Genomic DNA, 22,856 nt, shown 5'->3' with positions numbered 1-22,856 from the left:
TAATAATGTGCAAAAAGTATGAAAAGATTTGGTACTAGTTTCCTAGCACGGCGCCCACGATTTTGATTGTATTGATCAGGTCGGAAAAATCGCGTCGATCGCATCGCATGCCAACCAAATCGCATGCGATGCGATGGACGCGATCAATGCGATTTTTACATTGGAATCAATGTACAGTAAAATCGGCCCTGAGACCCAATTTTACATTGAATTCAATGTAAAAAGCCCCAAAACCCCACATTTTAATAGCAAACCCCCCCTCCCCCCCCCCCCCCCCCCGACACAGTGAATGAGCCAAAATTCACATTCTGACACAGAATGAGACAAAATTCACATTCTGACACAGGGAATGAGCCCGAAATTCACAATCCGACATAGGGAATGTTCCCGAAATTCATATTATGACACAGGAAATGAGCCAAAACTCACATTCTGACACAGAATGTGCCCAAAATTCACATTCTGACACAGGGAATGTGCCTGAAATTTCCATTTGAACACAGAGAATGAGCCACAATTTACATTCTGACACAGGGAATGTGCAAAAATTCACATTCTGAGAGATAGAATGTGCCCGAAATTCACATTGTGACACAGGGAATGAGACGAAATTCACATTCTGACACATGGAATGAGCAAAAAGTCACATTCTGACAGAGGGAATGTGCCCGAAATATACATTCAGACATTCTGTTATGCGGAGGTGTCTTCACAAGTGTAAGTGCACTTTTTTTTTTAACAAAAGGAAAAAAGAAGTTAATAGGTGGATACACTCCTATATGGTTTGTATCAACAGGAATATATCCTACAAGTAAAAGTGGGGAATACTATAATCGTTATTAAACTTTCATGGTAGGGAATCACCCACAGTTTTGGTTAAAAGAGAGGTTAAAATTAAAACATACAGGACAAACAGATGTACAAAATAATGTGCAAAAAGTATGAAAAGATTTGGTACTTGTTTCCTAGCACGGCGCCCAAGACTTTGATATTGTATTGATCGGGTCGGAAAAATTGCGTCGATCGCATCGCATGCCAACCAAATCGCATGCGATGCGATCGACGCGATCGACGCAATTTTTACATTGGAATCAATGTAAAATGGTCCCTGAGACCCAATTTTACATTGAATTCAATGTAAAAAGCCCCCAAACCCCCCATTTTAATAGCAAACCCCCCCTAATGGGTGAAATGGCCCTCCATTGTTAACACCACCCCACTATTGACGCCAACCCGAAGCGTGGCGAGCGGCGGCGATACGCGTCCTCCGACCTTTTCATACCCCCACTATCCATGTCGGTGTGGAGTTGATTTTATAAAGTGTGGCGAGCGCAGCGAGCCACCGAGCCCGAAGCGTGGTGAGCGCAGCGAGCCCTGCGAGGGGACGCGCATAACTTCACAGGTATACGGGCTCGGTGGCTCGCTCCGCTCGCCATACTATATAAAATCAACTCCACGCCGACGTTGCTGCGCTCGCCACGCTTCGGGTTGTCGTCAATAGTGGGGTGGCGTTAACAATGGGGGGGCATTTACCATACTTTCTAACCATATACAATGAGAAATTGGCTATATTGGCCCATTTCCCATTGTTACCTATGTAAAATCGGGTTGATCAACCCGATTTTAACTTTAAAAATCATTTAACATTATTCTCTATGGGAAAATCGCGTTGATCGTGTCAGTCGCATCGCGGCCCATTATAATGGGCCGCGATGGACCCGATCAACGCGATTTTCTCTTTCACCAGGCAAATACACTGGTGATTGACAGAAAATCGGGTCCATTGCGTCGATCGCATGCCTTAAGTACCTTAAACTTAAGGCATGCGATCAACCCGACGGGCGCCGTGCTAGGAAACAAGTACCAAAGATTTGTGTGAAAATATATTTTTTTTAAATATAAAAAGGTGGGGCTGTGGAACGTAGCTTTATTCTTTATGTAGGGGTATTGTAATCAGGATAAATAAATGATTACTCAACCACTATAATTTATTTTCATTGTGAGACAATTGTTTTGTTGGACCTTTATTGTAGATGATAGGATTCTCCACTTTTACTTGTAGGATATATTCCTGTTGACTCAATACAAAACATATAGAGGTGCATCCACCTATCAACTTATTTTTTCCTTTTGTTCAAATTGTACGTCCAAGTTAGCTGGGATAGCACCCCCCAAGGGCGTAACTACTATAGGTGCAAGGGGTGCAGCTGCTATGGGGCCCAGAGCTGAAGGGGGCCCATCTTTATTGTCTAAGTAATATGTTTTACATACATTTTTCACCATCAGTTACTAAATAGGGGTCCCTTAAAAACTTCTGCTATGGGGCCTATGAATATCTAGTTACGCCCCTGTCACCCCCGCTAATACAAAATACATTTTAGCGGCAGTTGCCCCAAAATAGAGGGTATCAACCTTGTTTTGTGCAAAATTCTGCTTTTCCATTTCTTGATATCTCATCCCAGTTTCTGCCTGCGATTGAGATTTGCACCCCCTTAAAATATATATATATATATATATATATATATATATACATATACACACACACACTCCATAACAGGCAGCATCTGGCATGAACTTACAATTGTGAAGAGAACCCCTCCTCCCTCCCACTGCATAAATGCATATAAAAAAACAACCTGGGGACTGTATAGAAACCCATCTCCCCACATTCAGGGCATGTACCCACATTCAAATCTTTTTGCATGGCATGGCGCTGCCGCTGAGCCTCCCGCTGACACTTCGCTATGACTGAGGCTGAGCGCTCCCGCCACCACGATCTTCCCCGCTCTCTGCTGATGCTGATCTTCCTGCTGCAGGCTCCTCAGTTGCTGTGCTTGGGCGACATCATGATATCACCTGTGCACTGCATCATTGGAAATGCTGAAGCCTCAGAGAACTTCTCGGAGGCTTCAGCAGATGTTTATATTGGAGATAATGGCACTTGATCGTGATCTATTGGCAAGAGCTACAGGATCGACCGGGAGATCGCTATTGACCTTTTGACCAGCCCTGATGTATACACACCACTGTGATACATTACATACAGCCCCCCCCTTATATTACATCACAATATTACACACAGTGCCCCCATAGTACTCATACCTTTTATTTTAAATTATACACCCCCCCCATCATATCACAGCCAGTTGAGTACACATACACCAATGTATTATATTACACACAGCCCCCCTCCCCCACGTTATATACACCACCCCACTCCCCCAAAATACACAGCACTCACCTGGCTGTGTTGCTCCACCCTGGGAGGTGCAGAGACCTGGCAGTGTGGTGGGGGGAGTCAGAAGCAGGAAGAGCAGGAGAGAACCCGTTTTGGCGGCTGCCCCACAAAATGCCAGGTCGCACCCAGCACTTGTTAACTTTTACACCGGAGCTCCCCCCACCCGGCGCAGGCAGTTCCTGAGGCGCCACTTGGAGATGACATCATCTCCAAGCGCCGATCACCGCCGCCGGGACCCGGACCGCTGCGATGGGGGCAAGCCCAGCACTAAGGTAACCTTGCAGCCCCCATTAGGGTGCTTATACAATTTATAATCGCATCGTATTGTATGTTCTCTAAGCACCTTGATAAAAAAGCCACCAGGCTTTGAAACGTCGGTACTAAAACCGGATTGCTTGGTCTCTTTATTTTCGAGTGCCGCCGTCTCCTCCCCTCACTGCATGTAAGAGCAGCACTCCACTGCTCTGAACTTAGGTGGGCACCGGCTTATTACTTTTGGATAGCGCTGCTATACCAGATTTGGAGTGCCATCCCAGGACTTGGATATATATATATATATATATATATATATGTACAGTATGCCTGTATCCACTTCTATCTCTCACTAACAGGAGAGAGTTATTGGAGTTGCTGCTGTACAATAGACTAGCGCAATACGGGGACCATACCTTCTTGTTTTTATATATATATACACACACATACTGTACACACAAATACATACCCCTGCCTTGTCCACCTAATCCCTACCAATACGCAGAAGTTGAGAGCGGCTAAGCCTGTCGTCAAGACCATTAAGAAATGGACTAACGAGGCTAAGCTACTACATAAGCTACTGTGAGGACATGTGTATACCCACCAAGACCTACCACATCCTCAACAACAACAAGCCTTGGTTCAACGCCCAGCTCAGACAACTCCACAGAGTCAAAGAGGAGGCCTACAGCAGCAGTAACAGAGCACAATACCACCGAGCCAGGAACTCCCTAACAAAAGAAATCAGGCAAAAAAAAAAAGCGGTTCTCTGACAAGCTGACAAACAATCTGTCCACTAATAACCCTGTATCTATGTGGAAAGGAATGCAATCAATAACCAGCTACAAGAAAACACCAAAACCCACCACCATGTACCAAGACCTAGCTGATGAGCTGAACAACTTCTATTGCAGGTTTGAAAAAGTAGTCCACTGTGAACCAAACCATACCATCTGTGCTGCCCCAAATGTTGACAGCCAACTCCAGTCACTCCAGGTCACCCAAGTAGAGGTGGAGGAGATGTTCAAGAGGGCCAAACCAAGGAAAACACCAGGTCCTGACGGGGTGTCACCATCTGCCTGAGAGTATGTGCGGGTCAACTTGCCCCCATATTCACCAGATCAACAAATCACTGTAGCTACGCAAAGATCCCTCCTGCCTCAAAAGCTCCACTATTGTTCCGGTCCCCAAGAAATCCACTATTACAAATCTGAACTACTACCGGCCGATAGCTCTGACGTCTGTGATCATGAAAACATTTGAGAGCCTGGTACTGGACCACCTGAAAGCTGCAACTGGCCACCAGCTAGACCCCTCCAGTTCGCCTACCGATCTAATCAATGCATTGAGGATGCAGTCAACCTGGGCCTGCACTACATTCTGCAGCACCTGGATAAGCCTGGTACCTACTGTATTCAAGGGTCCTGTTTGTCGACTTCAGCTCAACTTTCAACACAATCATCCCCAACATCCTTCACCCCAAACTACTCCGCCTAGGAGTCCCTGAAACTACGTGTTCTTTGATTGTGGACTTTCTGACGGATAGAAAACAAGTTGTGAAAGCAGGGAAATTCACCTCCCAAGTGCGGTCTATCAGCACAGGAGCCCCCCAAGGCTGTGTACTCTAACCATGCTCTTCTCCTTGTACACCAACGACTGCACCTCAGAGACGTAATCAGTAAAGAAAATCAAATAACACTACTGTCATTGGCCTTATCAAGGACAGGGATGAATCGGCATACAGACAAGAAGTGGACCGATTGGCCAGGTGGTGCAGCAGCAACCATCTAGAGCTCGACCCACTCAAAACCGTTGAGATGGTAGTGGACTTTAGGAAGAAGGCTGTTGGTGTTCCTCCGCTAACAATTGCTGACAATGTGCTGTCGCTAGTGGACTCCTTCAAGTTCCTAGGAACCACAATCTACCTTAATGGGACCTTAGATGGGGGCCCAACACTGATACTATTGTTGGAAAAGGTGCTGCAGAGGCTATTCTTCCTTAGGCAAGTGAGAAAGTTCAACATCCCAAAGAAGCTTCTGCTCCTCTTCTACTCCGCTATTTATTTATTTACAGTTTCTTATATAGCGCAGCAGAGTCCGTTGCGCTTTACAATAGTAGACAGTGATAAGACAAACTGGGCACCAACAGACAGACTTGGAGGTAGGAGGGCCCTGCTGCAAGCTTACAATCTATAGGGATATTGTGGAGTCTGTACTGTGCTCCTCAATACTGGTCTGGTACGGCTCCGCCAGCGAGAGAGAGACTAATGCAGACTCCAAGATAATCGGGACAGACCTTCCCTCTGTCCTGGACCTTTACCTGTCCAGAGCAAAAAAGCAGACAACAAAGATAGTCAAGGACGAACTACATCCTGGCCATAGCTTGTTTAACCTGCTGCCATCAGGCAGATGCTACAGGGCTATTCCCACCAGGTCCACCAGAAGCCTAAAAAGTTTCTTCCCTCAAGTGGTTCACCTGTTGACACGTGAACTCATGAACACCTCACCTCACTAGTCTAGTCGCACCATAACCCTTTGCACATAATCTAACACAGTGTCCTCTCGGTATAACTTTCTGTATGACTGTTCTCCCACCTGTTTATATTGTTTATTGTTTATACTGTATGCTGTTTACTTGTTACCCACCTGGCTGCTGCACAGCAAACCAAAAAAAAATTCTAGTATACGCAAGTATACCTGGCCAATAATGCTGATTCTGATTCTGAGTCTGATAGATAGATACATACATACATACATACAGATCTTATTTCTCATTAGCTAGTAAACTATTCTTAATTGGCATATTTCATGGAATATCTGTTCAGTGGAGGTTACTCTAATTGTATCTGTCTTCAATTTGTTAACACAGCTACCATATATTTTACTCTGTAACACACATTAGTTAACCTGATATTCACAAGTCTGCAATTTTAAAATAGTTTTGTTCTCATTTTTTCACACGTCTAATTGGACTACAATATACAGTACATTATGGCTGCAGGTTATTAAGCAATAGCACACAACAACATAATTAGAGTGCCTTCTATTAGTACCTAGCTAAACAATGTGGCTATTTCTCTAAAGAGAAGAGTTATATTGGTTAAGCAGACACGTAACAAAGGTGGAACAAGTGGGTCACATGCCCCAGGAGGCAAGGTTTGGTGGACACTGTGACCGCCATCCAAATGACTGCATTTCAGCTACCCTAATTTCATAGTTGCTAATGCAGCTTTTCCCTGTCAGATCTGCACACAGCATTATACCCAGGACAGACACCTCCCCATCTCCTGATAGTTGTTTTCACCCACATTTCCCCCAAATGCCTGCGATCATACAACAGACATTGTAGGGTGTTTTATGGCAGTCTGACAATCGGATATCAATGGTAGGTATCCCGACATCAGAATCCCAACTGCTGGTGCTCTGACAGTGGGGTGAGCCCAAAGGCGAACCTTACTCGCTGCTCTCACTCACTGCGGGATCCCGACTGACGGGCAATTAAACAGTCGGGATTCAGATGTCGGTGTACTGACCATCAGAATACCGACTGTCAGGCAGTCATCTGGAACCTGCCTTTGTATCATTTAGGCTGTACTGCAGAAGAGAGAAGAGGAGCTACCAACAAAGTTTACAGCAGACTAGCTCAACATGACATGACTTGGGGCCAGATGTGCTAAGCTAAGCTTCAAAAGTGATAAAATGGAAAGTGATAAACAACCAACCAATCAGCTCCTACCTGACATTTTTCCAATAAAGGGCGGGATGCAGTAACATAGATAATTATCACATATGCCCTAACATATCTCCCTCCCTCCCTTACCCGGCTAAATGCTGCTGCGGGGTGGGCTCTCCTCACTGCACCCAGAAGAGGATTTACAGTGCAGGGAGGAGGTCACTGGTCCAGGCAGCACAGCACTTTGTGGTCGGTGTAGGGCAACGTGAGTCGCATTAAGAAGCCAATAGGCTTGTATGGGGTATCTCCAGCTTTTGCTGGCGATACCCCCACAGTGAAAACCCGACGTGGATAGTGGGGGTATGAAAAGGTCGGAGGACGCGTACCGCCGCCCCTCGTGGGCTCGCTGCACTCGCCACACTTCGGGTTGGCCTTGATAGTGGGGTCGCGTTAACAATGGGGGGGGGGGAGCATTTTCCATTGTCATTACCCATCAGGGTGGGGATAAAATAAAAAATCAGGTCTGGGTGGGCATTTAACATTGAAATCGCATCGCATCGCATTCCATTATAATGGCATGCGATGCGACGCTATATTAAAATTGTACACTCATCCCAGGAAAAGCCTCAAATCGGGTCCATCGCATGCCATCGCATGCCATCGCATGCCATCGCATGCCATCGCATGCCATTGCATACCTTAATTAGTGGTATGCGATGCGACGCGACGGGCACCGTGATAATACACAAGTACCGAAAAAAACTTAAAATAGTATGTTCATATAAAAATGTAGATTATTAATATAATTGTGTATTTACTGAGAAAACAAATTAAATATGAATTGATTGTGAAATGGTGTAATCTAATGAAATTTTTGAAAACATTCAGACTTTCTTAAAATAATTAATATTTCAGTAATATTATAGATGTGTGTTGAAACTGATATAATAAACAAAAACTTGTTTACACAATCTCTATATTTATGTATATATGCATCATACTTTATTAAAAATATTAATAATATGCATTATTCACTGCCAATATTAACATGCAGTGATTTTTGTATTTATCTTGAATACAAATCATTTTAATGGTATCACTCATAAATATGATATATCATGGTAATAAATGAGTTCCTAATTCATCAGTTGGCAATTCCAGTCCTCACTTAATGGCTGCTGATATTTTTATCTATCTCTGTAACCTTTTATTATACTTATCAATAAGAAAAGTAATCATAGCGAAGGTTCCAAGTGGCATTTATTAATAGTATCAAAATAGACCCAGGAAATGTATTAGAATAATTATCCTGACTTTTCCCTCTTATACAGGGCCGCCAAGATGGGGGGTCTGGGGGTACTTGAGTCCCGGGCCCCGCACAGAAATGGGGCCCGAGACCGAGTGTCAGCATGTATCACATGCAAGGCTGACCTGACTGTTATGCCGGGTACGCGCTGCTTAGAGCGCTACAAGGTGGAAGGTGCCGCCAGGATTCAGCTCAGCTGCTGTCAGACGACTGAGGAACCTGGCCGGCTGGGCAGGCAGAAAAGCAGGGACAGTGGATCATGGGAATTGTAGTTCATATTTTACTGCTCAGACGATGAGCAGTTAAATATAAACTACAAATCCCATGATGCAACTCAGCCCGACAGGCTACTAGTGGGAGTGAGAGCAATGAAGCGTCACATGTTTGTACTTTGAAGTTGCGATAAGGCTGATTATGTTTAGGAGGGAGACAGCTTTCCAGGTTGTAATGTCAGTATTTATTTAATATAAAGCAAGTAAATTATATATATATATATATATATATATATATATATATATATTTATTTTCCATTATTTCTGGTGGCAGCCCTGCTCTTATATATTTCAATTCTGAGAAAAATTGTATGTTTTCATTGAGTCCTTCTGATGTTAGAGTACCTATATGGAAAATCCAGCTGATTCTCTCTTCAAAAGAAGACAACTGGTCTAAAATTTAGATAATAATTATGTCAATATTCTATAGGTTTTGATATGTATTACAGGCAAAAAATTACTATTATTTTTTTTTCCAAAAAATAAGCTTGCAAAGTTATATCAGGGGCAATGAAAATCAGTCCACAACTACATGGAGCTGTAATGAAAAATAAATACAATAACACTACAGAGCATCTTGAGAGCAGCTGGCTAATGCAGAAATCAATGGGGAGTCATTTAACACCCCCTTAATAACATACAGAAAGGTATAATGTTACTTTTACTGCATTGAAGAATAACATATTCCATACATACTGTATGACCTCTGATCAAATTCACAAAAATTTGAAAGACACTGGAATTATTATTATATTGAAGGCTATTTATAGCACCAAAAAGGGTGAGTATAGTATCATCAGGCCTTGTATTGTTTTTTACTAACATTACACTATATTGTAGACTTCCTTCCCTACTTTAGACAGTGGCGCAACTATGAAAATCCCCCCAGCCGAAAATTTCGGCAATGCCCTCGCCCCCCCCTGCCACTGCCCATGCCCCTGTGCCTTACCCTCCGCTGTGCTGGTATGAAAACGGACCATCACAAAATGTCCAGCCCCATACAGCAGACAGTTTCAGAGAACTGTCTGCTGTATGGTGGGGGATATTTTATGATGGTCCATTTTCATTTCAGCAGAAGCCAGGGCAGGAGGGGAGCCGGGACCGCTGCTCAGACAGGTAAATCTGCGGGTCCTGGCAGCAACACAGCGGCATTACCATAACCCTGCAGACCCCCGGTGCCTGCACTTACACAGCGCCTCCCAGCGACTGGGACTATTGCTACACTACTGACTTTAGAGTACATTTGACAAAGTGAGTCATTTTTCTATTTGTTGTTGTTTAGGGAACCAAAGGTTTGCTGACTGTGGTCTCCTGGAGTGCTAAGTGCATGGAGATTTACACTTTTTCCACACAAAGAAAGGAAAGGTATTGTTACTGTATATTGAAATAGTAACCTTTTCTTCTACATTCTCTTTCCCATATACAATTGTCGCTTCAGTTCAAGTCATTATTGATTCTGTTTATACGTGCCTGAACTTTTCTTTTTCTTTCTAGATTAAGCTGTAATTTACCAGCTATAGTACAAGTTAAAGAAAAGAGAATGTCTCCTCAAGAAACTGCACCTGAAAGGCACAAATGCTCCTAAATTCAAGAGGCATTAAAAAAAAAACAAGGTACTTGTTTCCTAGCACGGTGCCAGCGATTTTAATTGTATCCGTCGGGTCCTAAAAAATTGCGTTGATCGCATCGCATGCAATCAAATCGCATGCGATGCGATCAACGCGATTTTTACATTGGAACCAATGTAAAATGGTCCCTGAGACCCGATTTTACATTGGGCCCAATGTTAAATGCCCCCCAGACCCCAATTTTCATTGTATACCCACCCTGATGGGTCCAATGCCCCCCCATTGTTAACGCCAGCCCACGATGAACGCCAACCCGAAGCGTGGCCAGCACAGCGAGCCCGCGAGGGGCAGCGGTACTAATCCTCCGACCTTTTCATACCCCCACTATCCACGTCGGCATGGAGTTGATATTATATAGTGTGGCGAGCGCAGCAAGCCACCGAGTCCGAAGCGTGGCGAGTGCAGCGTGCCCCGCGAGGGGACGCGCATTACTTCACAGGTATTACGCGTCCCCTCGCGGGGCTCGCTGCGCTCTCCATGCTTCGGGCTCTGTGGCTTGCTGCGCTCGCCACACTATATTAAATCAACTCCATGCCAACATGGATAGTGGGGGTATGAAAAGGTCGGAGGACACATACCGCTGCGCTCGCCACGCTTCAGGTTGGCATTCATCGTTGGGTGGCGTTAACAATGGGGGGGCATTTGACATACAGATTGCCCTTCAGGGTGGGTATACAATAAAAAATCGGGTACATTGGCACATTTAACATTGTTCCCTATGTAAAATCGGGTCCATCGCATTGGTCGCATTGTATGCCATTATAATGGCATATAGTGGAACCGATTTTACATAGGAATTTAACATTGAGTACAATGCATTCAATGTTAAATCGCGTCGGTCGCATCGCATGCCATTATAATGGCATGCGATGGACCCGATTTTTTAATTGTCGGAAAAAGGCTAAAAATAGTCCAAAATCGCATTGGTCGGGTCCATCACATACCTTAACTGACCGTATGCGATGACCCACGATGGGCGCCGTGCTAAGTACCAAAAACTATTTGTTACAAATCTCAAATTTGGCTGAAATTCAATCAAATTACGATGAACACAATTTCTGATGCTTCATCCTATAAAATTAGTGAATTTGAAACCTATGAACAGATTTTTTTCATCAAGTAATTCTTACCATCTGCATATGTAAGCTTCAATGATTTTGATTACATAATATGTGCAGATATGTGAAGTACTGTATATACAGATGATTTATTTGCTTGTTTGAAGAGTAGCAGGTGTTTTCTTTCATGACCTAATGGTGCTGTGGATTATTTTTAAAAACAACAAATGATTCAAATGCAGATTTCGTAACGTTGAATAACGATCGTCTCAGGGTCTGTACAGTACGTGTGTTTTTATAAATGTTAAAAATAATCCAACTGTTGGAAAATTCTGCTTCACAATAGGAAGAGGCAACATTGCTGAATCAAAATACAATTGTCCGTATGGCAGTTATCAATTTATCATTATGCCCACTATTACAAATATATATATATATATATATATATATATATATATATATATATATAAACAAGCGAGTATAGGCACTGTTAGGTCACTTATTTAACTTGACCAGTAATCCTGAGCCTCCTGTTCGGACCAACAGGGGTTAAAAGGCACTATGACCATTCTGTAATGGCCACAGCTTCCTTCTCTAGGAAAAAAACTCCGGGACCCAAGGAGTGGAAATCTGTGCAAACAATAGAATGAGAAGGCGCACCCAATAGTGCATTAAAAGTGTAGTTTAATAGACATAAAAACATCCATCCTGGGTACAAACAGTGGGGACTCGTACCAAGATCAAAAACACTGTGGACTGGTTACCCCACGGCATATAAGTAAATACCATGGCAATACAGCTGGGCAGCCATATGATCCAAGGTCCCGCCTGACGTCCATATGCTGGCTTGCAGTGCAGCGTCCCGGAGACCAAAGCCAAAGTTTCAGCCAGCTGTCAGAGGGGAGAGCGTCCCCAAATCATGCCCTAACGTGTTTCGCCAGATGACTTCGTCAGAGGTCGTGGTCTTTGCGGGCGCTCAATACAATTTATCCTCAAGAAGGTTTAAGTGGTCCTGCGCTTGGTTTTGAGCAGCTCCTGTAAATTTAGTTTAGAGATGGTTGGGGGAGGACCGCTAGCAATTTAATATATGTGTTGTGCCTGACCAGAATGTAATTGGGGCTATGGGATGAAAATAGGAAACATTAAATTTGCCTATAAAATTTGGAATATAAAATATAAGTGGTGGTACCTGTAAAAATAAAAATGGTTAGTACCAATGTTTACACTCTTTATGTGAAAGAGTTGGATTGTTGAAAGATTGGTCAGTCTGGTGTTGCTGACCCTATCTTACCCTGCACTCCGTGTTGGTGGTTTTCCTGCGATAATGTACCAGCTTGGGTCTCTTTTTGTTGGTTTGGCTGTGAGGGCTTCTAAGCGCAGAGACCGGCTGAACCACGTGGCAGCCGCTGTGCTGATGCTCCCTCTTCGCCGGGCAGACTGGAAGTAGCCAGAAGTTAGATAGCGACCGCAGATGGAGCTGGAGATGGGTTTAAGGTGACAGCTTGCTGGAGGGTCTTGGTTCTCCCCCAACAATTTATCCTCACACAACTGTCAATCAAACAGGCGGACAATAACGTCCAATCAGGCAGCGATGTGATACAACCAACCCGCCTTCCGGCTCGATGGGCTGCCATTCAGACTAAGTGGCAGAGTATTTATTAAATACAATGTATTGTAAAACCCACATATTTATTCCTAAACACTTTATTGAATGAATCACAAAGAAATGACAAGAATAATACTTTGGCAATTACAAATTATCAATAGTTTAGCTTGACAAATAGTGATCCAATATTTTTAGTTAAAATTGTAAAGAAAAGGAACCTCGCGAGGGTGGTGTGGCAGACCTCCCATGGGTACATTCCAGCAAAGTAATTAGAAAAGAAAAAAAACCCTGAGAAAATAGTATGAACGAGATGTAGCTCACACTGTTATTGAAATTTTCCATTGTTGTTTAGGACAAGTATCTCTACGCATGCACCAAGTCGCATCCATCCTGGATAGATATGCTGGAACCAGGTCACATGTGGTGACTACAACTAGATAAAGGGGTAATCGATCCGGGATTCCAACTGTCAGAACGTTCTGACAGTCGGAATCACAGGTCATTTTGGTTTCTCTTGGCAGAAAATCGACAGTCGGAATTCAATGTTCCGACTGTCGAGTGTTGGTAAGTCAGTGTATTGGCAAAAACAGCCACGGATTGGCGAAAACGGGTGAGAATTCGACAATCCACGTCCATTTCCGACAAAATAAATCTGACTTGTTTTAAAAGTCATCGGTTTTGTCGGAAAATGCCTTCAATGCTGTCTGAAATGGCAGGCACCACATGTGACCTGGTTCCAGCATATATATCCAAGATGGATGCGTTTCGACCTTCATGCATGACATCCTTCAGTGGCCGACCGAATGCATGTTGAACTTCCTCTTGTAGACACTATGACCCCTGCCTGTATGATTCCACAATCTTGGCAAACATGAAATGATGGCAACTACTGTAGTTCTTATTCTTAGTGCTTAGTGCTCCATCAATTAACTTCCATATATTAATGGCAGTACTTGTGTAATAGCCCGGCTATGCTACGTTTTCAGTGTAGGGTAAGCTACTCTGTCAACGTAGCCCAACGGCTGCCTAGCGTAGTTAGCGTAGTGACAGCTCAACGGCTGCCTAGCGTAGTTAGCGTAGTTAGCACAGTGACTCCGCGGCAGCCCAGCTCTGTCCCTGGCATCGCTTGCAAGCCTAGTGAGTGCCTCTCACACAGCGCCGGTAACCGCCAGATCCTCTGCTCTGGCGGACGCCGGTGGAGAGGGGATCATGCAGGCGCCGGCAGAGAGGCGCTCCGTCTGTCTGAGACGCAGGAGCATTACGCGTCCCCCTGACCCGTTTATACTTCCACTATCCACATTGGCATAGAGTCGATTTTATAAAGTGACCATAGCATGGCGACCGCAGCGAGCCCCGAGAGGGGACATGGAATACTTGCAAAGCAATCCGCGGCCACACTTTAAAAAAGCAACTCCATACCGATGTAGATAGTGGGGGTATGAACAGGTCGGGGGGACGCGTAACGCATCCCCTAGCGGGACTCACTGTGCTCGCCATGCTTCAGGCTGGTGTGGATAGTGGGGGTGTTTCAGGAACACATTCACACCTGCCATATCATACATCTGAGACAGTAATGACGACATGTGTTAACTGGTAACTGGATTTTAGTGAATAATAAAACCACTTAACAATATGAAATAACAAGACAAAGTAAATAATAAAACAGTTATTCTTCAGTATCTGCATTCACGGAAACTGCAGTTGAAGTTGACGCAGCTGTGTCTGCATGTGTCGTCTGCTTTGTCAGCCTTTGGGAGCAGAGTTTGGGCATATAAAATCCACTGGAAAGCGTTTTCTGCGCTGAAAGTTTTGCGCCAAATAAATTCCTGAAGTTAGGGGTCCAGATTTTGGCGCACAGTGCCCCTTTGCCTTTTGTTACACCAATTACAAGATCCCCAAATGCGTTCGATGTTATGAGTATGAATCCCAGTCTCCGGATCCACAAAATTATACTGGTGGTTAACCCGTGCATGGTGGTACTGTGCCTGCTCCAGCTGTTCAGTGTTATATGCACGCCAGCAATCAGAATATATAGTCGTACCTGGTTCTATATATTTTTTTGGTGGCGGACATCAGGGTGCTTGGGATATGTCTTGGTGTCTTGGGATATGCCTCCAAACAACCACTGTTGAGGCAGCACTCGTCCAACATCACTTTTTCTCTGGACAAAGAGACACTCGTCCACCTCAACTATTTTTCCCGGACCACCAATCCGGCATTGGGGCTGCGACATTAAATCCATGGTGCAGGCCTCCCGCATAAGGTTATTATACAGCACGGTGGTTTTGTTCGACAACTTTAGTTGTCGCTCACAAAAATATATGCTTGTGAGCTCCTCTGCCCATGAAAATCAAAACAAATGAAGGTAAGAAATGGGATATGGCAGCCCAGAAAGCCGCACGGAGACTGACCTTCTTTCGGCATGTTTTAATGTGGCAGCGCCACATACACTTCTTCATACTCAAGTGCATTGAGTGGCCATTAATACAGGTTTGTGTCAGTGGCAGCAAATGGTGCTGTTGAAAAAATGCCACCGACTCCTCTGTTTGCGGCAGGTTAAACATCGTGAGAGGTTCTGAAGCCATTCCAAATTAACAAGGAGCTTATACGAGCATCAGAAATAATACAGCCGCAGACACTTCACCTTCACCTCTGACTGACTACGGTAACTGCGTAAAGCTGACTGACTGCGCTGGGTGCGGGAACACTATGCTGAAACTGACAGGGATGCTGAGTACGCTGGGCGCGGGAACACTACGCTGGGCGTGGGAACACTACGCTACTTCTGACAGCGACGCTGACTATGCTAACTAGGCTAAGCGGCCACGGGAACACTACACTACTTTTGACTGACTATGCTAACTACACTGGCCGTGCGAACAATACGCTGATTCTGACAGGGACACTACGCTAACTACATAACGGGCACCATGCTATTACACAAATACCTTAATTGCATATGCAATTACACTAAGGTGGATTTCATATGTTTTTCATGTTTATGAACATTGCTGCAGATCAACGTTTACTGAGTTTAAAGGAAAGTTTTATTCTTTAACAGTGTGATGCATTCAAAAGTTCAACACCACAATGACATCAGTTATGGTTAAGATGGGGCTGACATGTAAAATATCAACATTGTCAGAAGGTCGACATCAAGGTTAAGCTGCAGGTAGGAGGGTAAGTGTTGTTGCTGGGGAGCGATTAGATATATGGGCAGTACGGATGGTGTAATGGTTAGCATTACTGCCTCACAGTGCTGAGGTCATGGGTTTGATTCCCACTATAGCTCTAACTGTGCGGCGTTTGTATATTCTTCTTGTACTTGCATTGACTTCCTCCGGGTGCTCCGGTTTCCTCCCACAATCCGCAAAAATATACTGGTAGGCTAATTAGCTCCCAACAAAATAAATCATAGTTCATGGGTTTGATTCCCACTATGGCTCTAACTGTGCAGAGTTTGTATATTCTCCCCGTACTTGCGTGGGTTTCCTCCGGGTACTCCGGTTTCCTCCCACAGTCCACAAAAATATACTGGTAGGCTAATTGGCTAGAATATCTGTGTGTGCATGTACATGTGGTAGGGAACATAGTTTGTAAGCTCCACTGGGGCAGGGACTGATGTGAATGTTCATATGTCTCTTCGGAATATGTATGCGCTATATAAGAAACTGTTAATAAATAAATACATTTAGGCACTAAAGGGTGTATCAGGGATTAATTTTCAAAACTTTATAAATAATCACCAGAACATTAGAGAATCACAGCTATAATCAATAATCAAAGTCACAGGACCTGGAAGCCACGCAGGAATCACTGCAGCCTCCAGGAGCAGGCAAATCAATGCTGGCCAACAAGGTATTTTATGTCAACAATCTAAAATGTCAACATTTTTATCAGTGTCAGTGTCTACATGATGAATGTGAACATAGTTAATTTCAACATTATGGCAACCATTCAACAACCCTTAATATTTATACAGAGGAATACATAAATAATTTTCATTTGTGCTTTTCTTAGACTTCATGTGGGTAATGTAATAACTTGTGAACTGTAGGCACTGCCAAGATCCTAGTTAATCTGTCCAATATTTTAAAGTGTCAATACAAATACTACTACTACTACTACTACTACTACTACTACTACTACTACTACTAATAATAATAATAATAATAATAATAATAATAGTAATAATAATAAAATTCCTAATGAAATGTTCTGATATCATTTACAGATAAACTTGAATCAATCTCTCTTGAATTTTTTTTCTAATTACATTGTCTCCTACCATTATGTCACATTAATTGGATTTAAAACACTATGTAGTGACCTTTAAGTAACTACCAGGGACCTACTGGGGCTGTAAAAGAGCCCTGGCATTTTATTGTGCTTGCAAATCACTGAAGCATGCATAAAAGAGGGCAATGCAACCTCTCACAGGGCAAGATAGGAGGACCTGACCTCACAGCTTCCCTTTGTCTGCTTAGTGGCTGAGCAGAGCATGTTAGGGAGAGCTGTTTGGCCAGCTCCTGTCTGTAAGCTGGTCAGCCAAGCAGAGGGCCTGGAGACTGAGCTGCTCAGCCAGCCCTAGGTGCTCTGCATGGCTGGAACATTCAATCAGCCCTTATTGCATTTGCATCAGACAGCTGAACAACCCCAGTATGCTGATGCACACCCAGTCAGAAGCGTCACAAGGTGGGTGGACGTCCACATCTGGATTCCACCCTTCCAGGGGGTAACACCAAAACGAAGCTCCTCCTTAGTGACAGTTAACCTGGTGCTGAACCATGACATTCTTGTGCCGCACCAGATGTTTATCACTGACATGGAACCGACAGTGCAGTAAGAGTCACTGGGGGAAGCCCAGCATCTCTTTTAGGAATGCTGGGCACATTCCAGAAGTAACGTAGTGGGGCTTTTAATGGGCTAATGCTCCCTCCTGGTGAGGCCATGTCCCCAGATGGTACTAAACAAGGACTTTCTTCAGGTCCACGTCCCTTCACAGGAGAGTTTGCTTCCTTTTGGACTGGTGCTTGGAACACACGAATGTGCCAGGGATCACCAACCCCTGTGCCGCCTCTGACCCCCCCCCCCCCCATTCTGTTTTGGTGTGAGTACAATATTAGAAGTAGATAGAAAATTAAATATTTAGCACAACGTTAAAGATAGAAATGGTGTACCCTATTATGTAGGGATAGTCAAAGGGGAGTAAAAAAAAAATGACTGTATGAACATTTGTTACAGAGTTGGAATATACAGTACACCAACATATACCCAGAAATAACCATCAGGTTACAGGCTACAAAACAATTTTAAAGCTGCTTAGAGTATCCCACATGGATCTTTAAAATCACGATGATCATTTCCCTATGACCAGTGACAGATGATACTCCACAGATTAAAAACTTTCTTCTGATTCCCACCTCTTATCACACCTTACAATTGCTTTCTGTCTCCTTTAGATATGAATAAATCCCTCAAGTACGATTTCCGAATATAATATAGATCTGATCAGAAGAACAAAGTTAATTATATACGGTAGTTATAAATATAAAAAATATATATATACGCTATTCCCTTATTACTGTAGTTTTCAAGCAAATACTAAACATTTGTTGCATTTATTGAGGTTAGTATATTGAATTACATTTTTTATTTAAAGAATCCCATGCTTTTTCAAATATATATTTTTTAAACCTGTGGTCGTTCCCTAGACCTCCATAAAGGTGTGTTTAACTTAGCAGCAACCTAGAGTGCACATGATTGCTGTAGGAAGATAATAAATAACAGATGAATTCTGATTGGCTGGCCATGTCTTGGTCTATTTAGAAGTCAGCTTACATTTGTATCAATTAGATCAAACCCCCCCCCCCCCTCCAGTAGGAATGAGCATTCCCAGAAAAGAAGATTGATTGTGTTCTAAAGGCTGTATTTTGGGTGGATTTTCATTGGATGTGCCTTTAGTAAATCAGTGGATCCCAAACCTGATGATGAAAACCTAAAGTGTTGTTTGTTTAAATACAGATGGAGCGCCTCTCAGCTAGCGCTGGGAATCATCAGATTCCCTCAGCTGGCGCAGGCTGGCGGAGAGGCGCTCCATCTCTCGGGGACACACGAGCGTGCCCCAGTCACTCAGCGGTTGGGAGAGGAATACCTGCCCGTCTCAGCTTCAGGGAGATGGGCAGGGTTAGGGGGGAGTGCGGGGTGGCTACATGCGAGACGGAGGAGCGTCGGGGAGAACTCCATTGGAACAGGGTGCACGAGCGTCTCGTGCACGCACACCCCTTCCAGGTGCTGGCGGTTGGCGATTCTATTGATTCGATGGGAGCTGCTCCATCTGTATACCCCTTCATGTGGGGGAAGCTAGTGGGGACCAGCTTAAAATATTTTTTAATTAGTAATGATAATAATAATTTTAGCAATGTAAACATCTTTCTTCCTTAGCAAACTGCAATTGTTTGCTATTTCAGGGGAAATCGGAGGAAAAATGACGTCACAAAAAAGGTAGTGGACAAGTGGCCCTAAACATGCATAGAATAGACATAAGGATATCCGGTACTTGTTTCCTAGAATGGCGCCCATCGCATACCATTACATAATACATGCGATGGTATGCGATAATCGGGTAAATGATGCGATTTTTAATTGGACAACTCTGATGGGTGCTTAGAATGTTAAATGAACCCCCATTGTCCATGCCACCCCCACTATCAATGCCAACCCGAAGCGTGGCGAGCGCAGCGAGGTTCGGTGGTACGCTTCCTCCGACCTTTTCATACCCCCACTATCCACGTCGGCGTGGAGTTGATTTTAGATAGTGTGGCGAGCGCAGCGAGGGGCCGCGGAATACATGTTAAGTCATCCACGTCCTCTCGTGGAGCTTGCTGCGCTTGCCGCGCTTCGGGATCACCACACTGTCTAAAATCAACTCCATGCCGACGTGGATAGTGGGGTTATGAAAAGGTCGGAGGTCACGTACCGCCGCCCCTCGCGGGCTCGCAACACCTGCCATGCTTCGGGTTGGAAATGATAGTGGGGGTGGCGTTGACAATGGGGGTGCATTTAACATTGTAAGCACCCATCGCATGCCACTATATTGTATGCGATGCGATGAGATGTATAAGATGCAGTAAGATCAAAATCATGGGCGCCGTGCTAGGAAACAAGTACCGGATATCCTTACAAAGAAATAAGGATCGAACAGGGTTTGATATAACCATATGGTTAAAAAAGGGGACAGACTAGATGGGCCGAATGTTTCTATGTGCGTTTATGGTGTAGCAAGAGATTGCATGGGTCAGATATTTCTCTACTATCCAAGGTTTCCTGCCAGCAATGAATTGTTTTTCAATGGAGAGAGCCCAGTGATGAGCCCTGCATTAGTAAGCCCTACACCCAAACCTAAGGGACTTGCCACTGGTTCACCATCAATGGGTTTGTGCCACCAATGTTAATCACTGACGGCACTGTCAATGGTGATCTTCAATGACTAACCCAACAATGGCAATCCTTGCTTCCTTTTCAAGTTACAGCTTAACTGGGTTCTTTGAGGAAACCTTCTCTTTTAGCTAAGAAGCATATAGACTGCCACAGTACAGCTTTAACACCACTGCTTCATCTGCACTGGGGATTTTAAACCAAGTGGCAACACAAGTCTTGAAAGTCATTGTTTTGCATGTGCTCTGTGGATTTGAAACCAAGTAGCAATATCTGAAATACAGAGCTATTCTGAGGACCTTAGGGGTGAAAGTGAGATCAGTCTATTTCATAACATAGAATAACAATTTTCTATATTTGTAATACCTCTTTCTCCACGGCAACCTCACCATCCACCAAATATATACTCAGCACACAAACACTAAATTAAATGTATTCATTTAATGATATTCACTCGAATAAAAACATGATTGTAGCCCGTATATTAATCTTGCAGAATGGTCATCTAATATATGTGTTAATATATGTTTATTATGTAGGATGCATTAACAGCCAGTGAAATACTGTTACTAAATTTAGAACTACCCTTTCATTAAACAATTTTACGTAAATTTTTTAAATTGGGACCTTGCTAGAGAAACACCATTTGCGCACATTGTCAGATCAACCACTTGAAAAGATTCCAAGGTCATAACCTTTATACATTGTTAGGAAGAACAGAGGGCTATGATGATTCAATGACAAACATCAGTTTCGAAACCTGCTGCACTTACTTTATTTTTAGTAACGATAATAAGCTGTAGCATTTTTGTGTTTGTGTTTCATACAGCTCAAGAAAGATATTATTTTGCCTTATCTTTTTGTAAAAAATATATTTTATGTCACGTTTAACTTTGTCTTCTTATCGCTTAAACATGTTAACCCTAAATCATATTACATGTATTACTTTGGATAACAAAATAATTCTAGAATGGCATGTAAAATAATGTATATTTTCACAATTCAAGCTACTCCAGAATTGTTTAAGGCATACTGTATTGCTAACTATGGTCTGTTCATGTAGCACATGTATGTGACAGTCAAACACGAAAACCTTGTACTTTTCATGCAGCAATAAACATATTATTTAGAACATATACTGTAAGTTAGGTTTGCTCATTTTCTGATGCATGTTACTAGAACAGCAATGGCTATCCTTGTCACTCCAGCTGTTGTTGAACTACACATCCCAGCATGCCCTGCTACAGTTTTACTATTTGACCATGCTGAAACTGATGCAGGGCATGCTGGAATGGGTAGTTCAACAACAGCTGGAGTGTCAAGGTTAGCCATCACTGTACTAGAACATCGTATTCATGTTCTGCAATTTAATTCGATAACTTTATAAAATCATTATGCAAATGTAACAAGTATATACTGCGGAAAACTTTAAAATATGTATAATAAAATATTATATAATGAATAAGAAATATTCCCACATACTAAACTAAAAAGCCTTAGCGCAAACATTGGCAAAGTGTCCAAAATTTCCAGAGCACACACTGCACCTACCTTATCTTTTTGGGAGTAGAGAGGTAGAGCAAACAAATCCAGCTCCTGCTTATTCTTTACATCTTTCAGAAAGAGAATGGTGAATTGATCATATTGCACAGTATCCACAAAGTTGAAGGTTTCCTCAGTACCTATTATACTGTGAGCCAATGTCAGCTGGAAGTGCTATGGATATCAGCCCTTCTGCAGCGAGAGAACAGAGAGCTGTGGTCTGTGTATAAGGTACAGAGGGAATGTGCAGGAAGTGAGCCTCCTAGCTGTTCACCTAAGGAAGGCGTTTCATTCCAGCACAAAGAGGTCTGCTTTAGTAATGCAATCAGGCTGAGTGACCAAGTTGATTGCGCTGTTTCAGGTATCATCAAGTTGTTTTTGATTCCCAAGTATTGGATATTAGTTTAATGCACGTAGTAAACAATCAATCTTTAGCTCTGCAGAGAGGAAAAATAAATATATATTTTTATTAGCCATACTTTATTATAAATGGTCGCAAGATTAATGTTTCATTTATACACGTAAATAGCTATATACACTGTAGCTGTATCCAGCTGCAGCGTCTGTCACTGGTGCGCTATCAAATAGAAATACGTTTAAAATTTACCTTTTATTTATTTTAAATGAAAAAGGCTCTTTATGATCCCATATCAAACAGCAAATATGGGTTAAAAAGTAATGAACTTGGAAACGAAAACAGAAATAAATTGTGATTCAAAACTCAACTGTGAACCCTCATTGTGTCTCATTGGTGGGAATTTAGACCTAATTGTCCGGGGGTGAATTCACACTGCGGTTGGTTATCAATTTACTGTTCGTGTGTATATGTCAAAATGCAGCAATGA

The 22,856-nt window shown here is 43.1% G+C and overlaps 1 protein-coding gene across 4 annotated transcripts in view; it reads right to left on the bottom strand.

The window, feature by feature from the left end:
• MCHR2 (melanin concentrating hormone receptor 2) overlaps positions 1 to 22,295 on the bottom strand; it is a 186,266-nt gene extending 163,971 nt beyond the window's left edge. For 3 of the 4 annotated variants that reach the window (XM_083176987.1, XM_083176989.1, XM_083176990.1), the window contains exon 1: positions 22,021 to 22,295. The gene's annotated coding sequence lies outside the window, so the exon portion shown is untranslated. The remainder of the gene's footprint in view (positions 1 to 22,020) is intronic. The other variant, XM_083176988.1, reaches the window with a different exon arrangement.
• Positions 22,296 to 22,856: the final 561 nt, after the last annotated feature.

The sequence above is a fragment of the Crinia signifera genome, chromosome 3 (genome assembly GCF_055691185.1).
Source record: "Crinia signifera chromosome 3, ASM5569118v1, whole genome shotgun sequence".
Taxonomy (NCBI): Eukaryota; Metazoa; Chordata; class Amphibia; order Anura; family Myobatrachidae; genus Crinia; species Crinia signifera.
The sequence above is the reverse complement of the archived record's forward strand: the minus strand, read 5'-3'. Positions and strand labels throughout refer to the sequence as shown.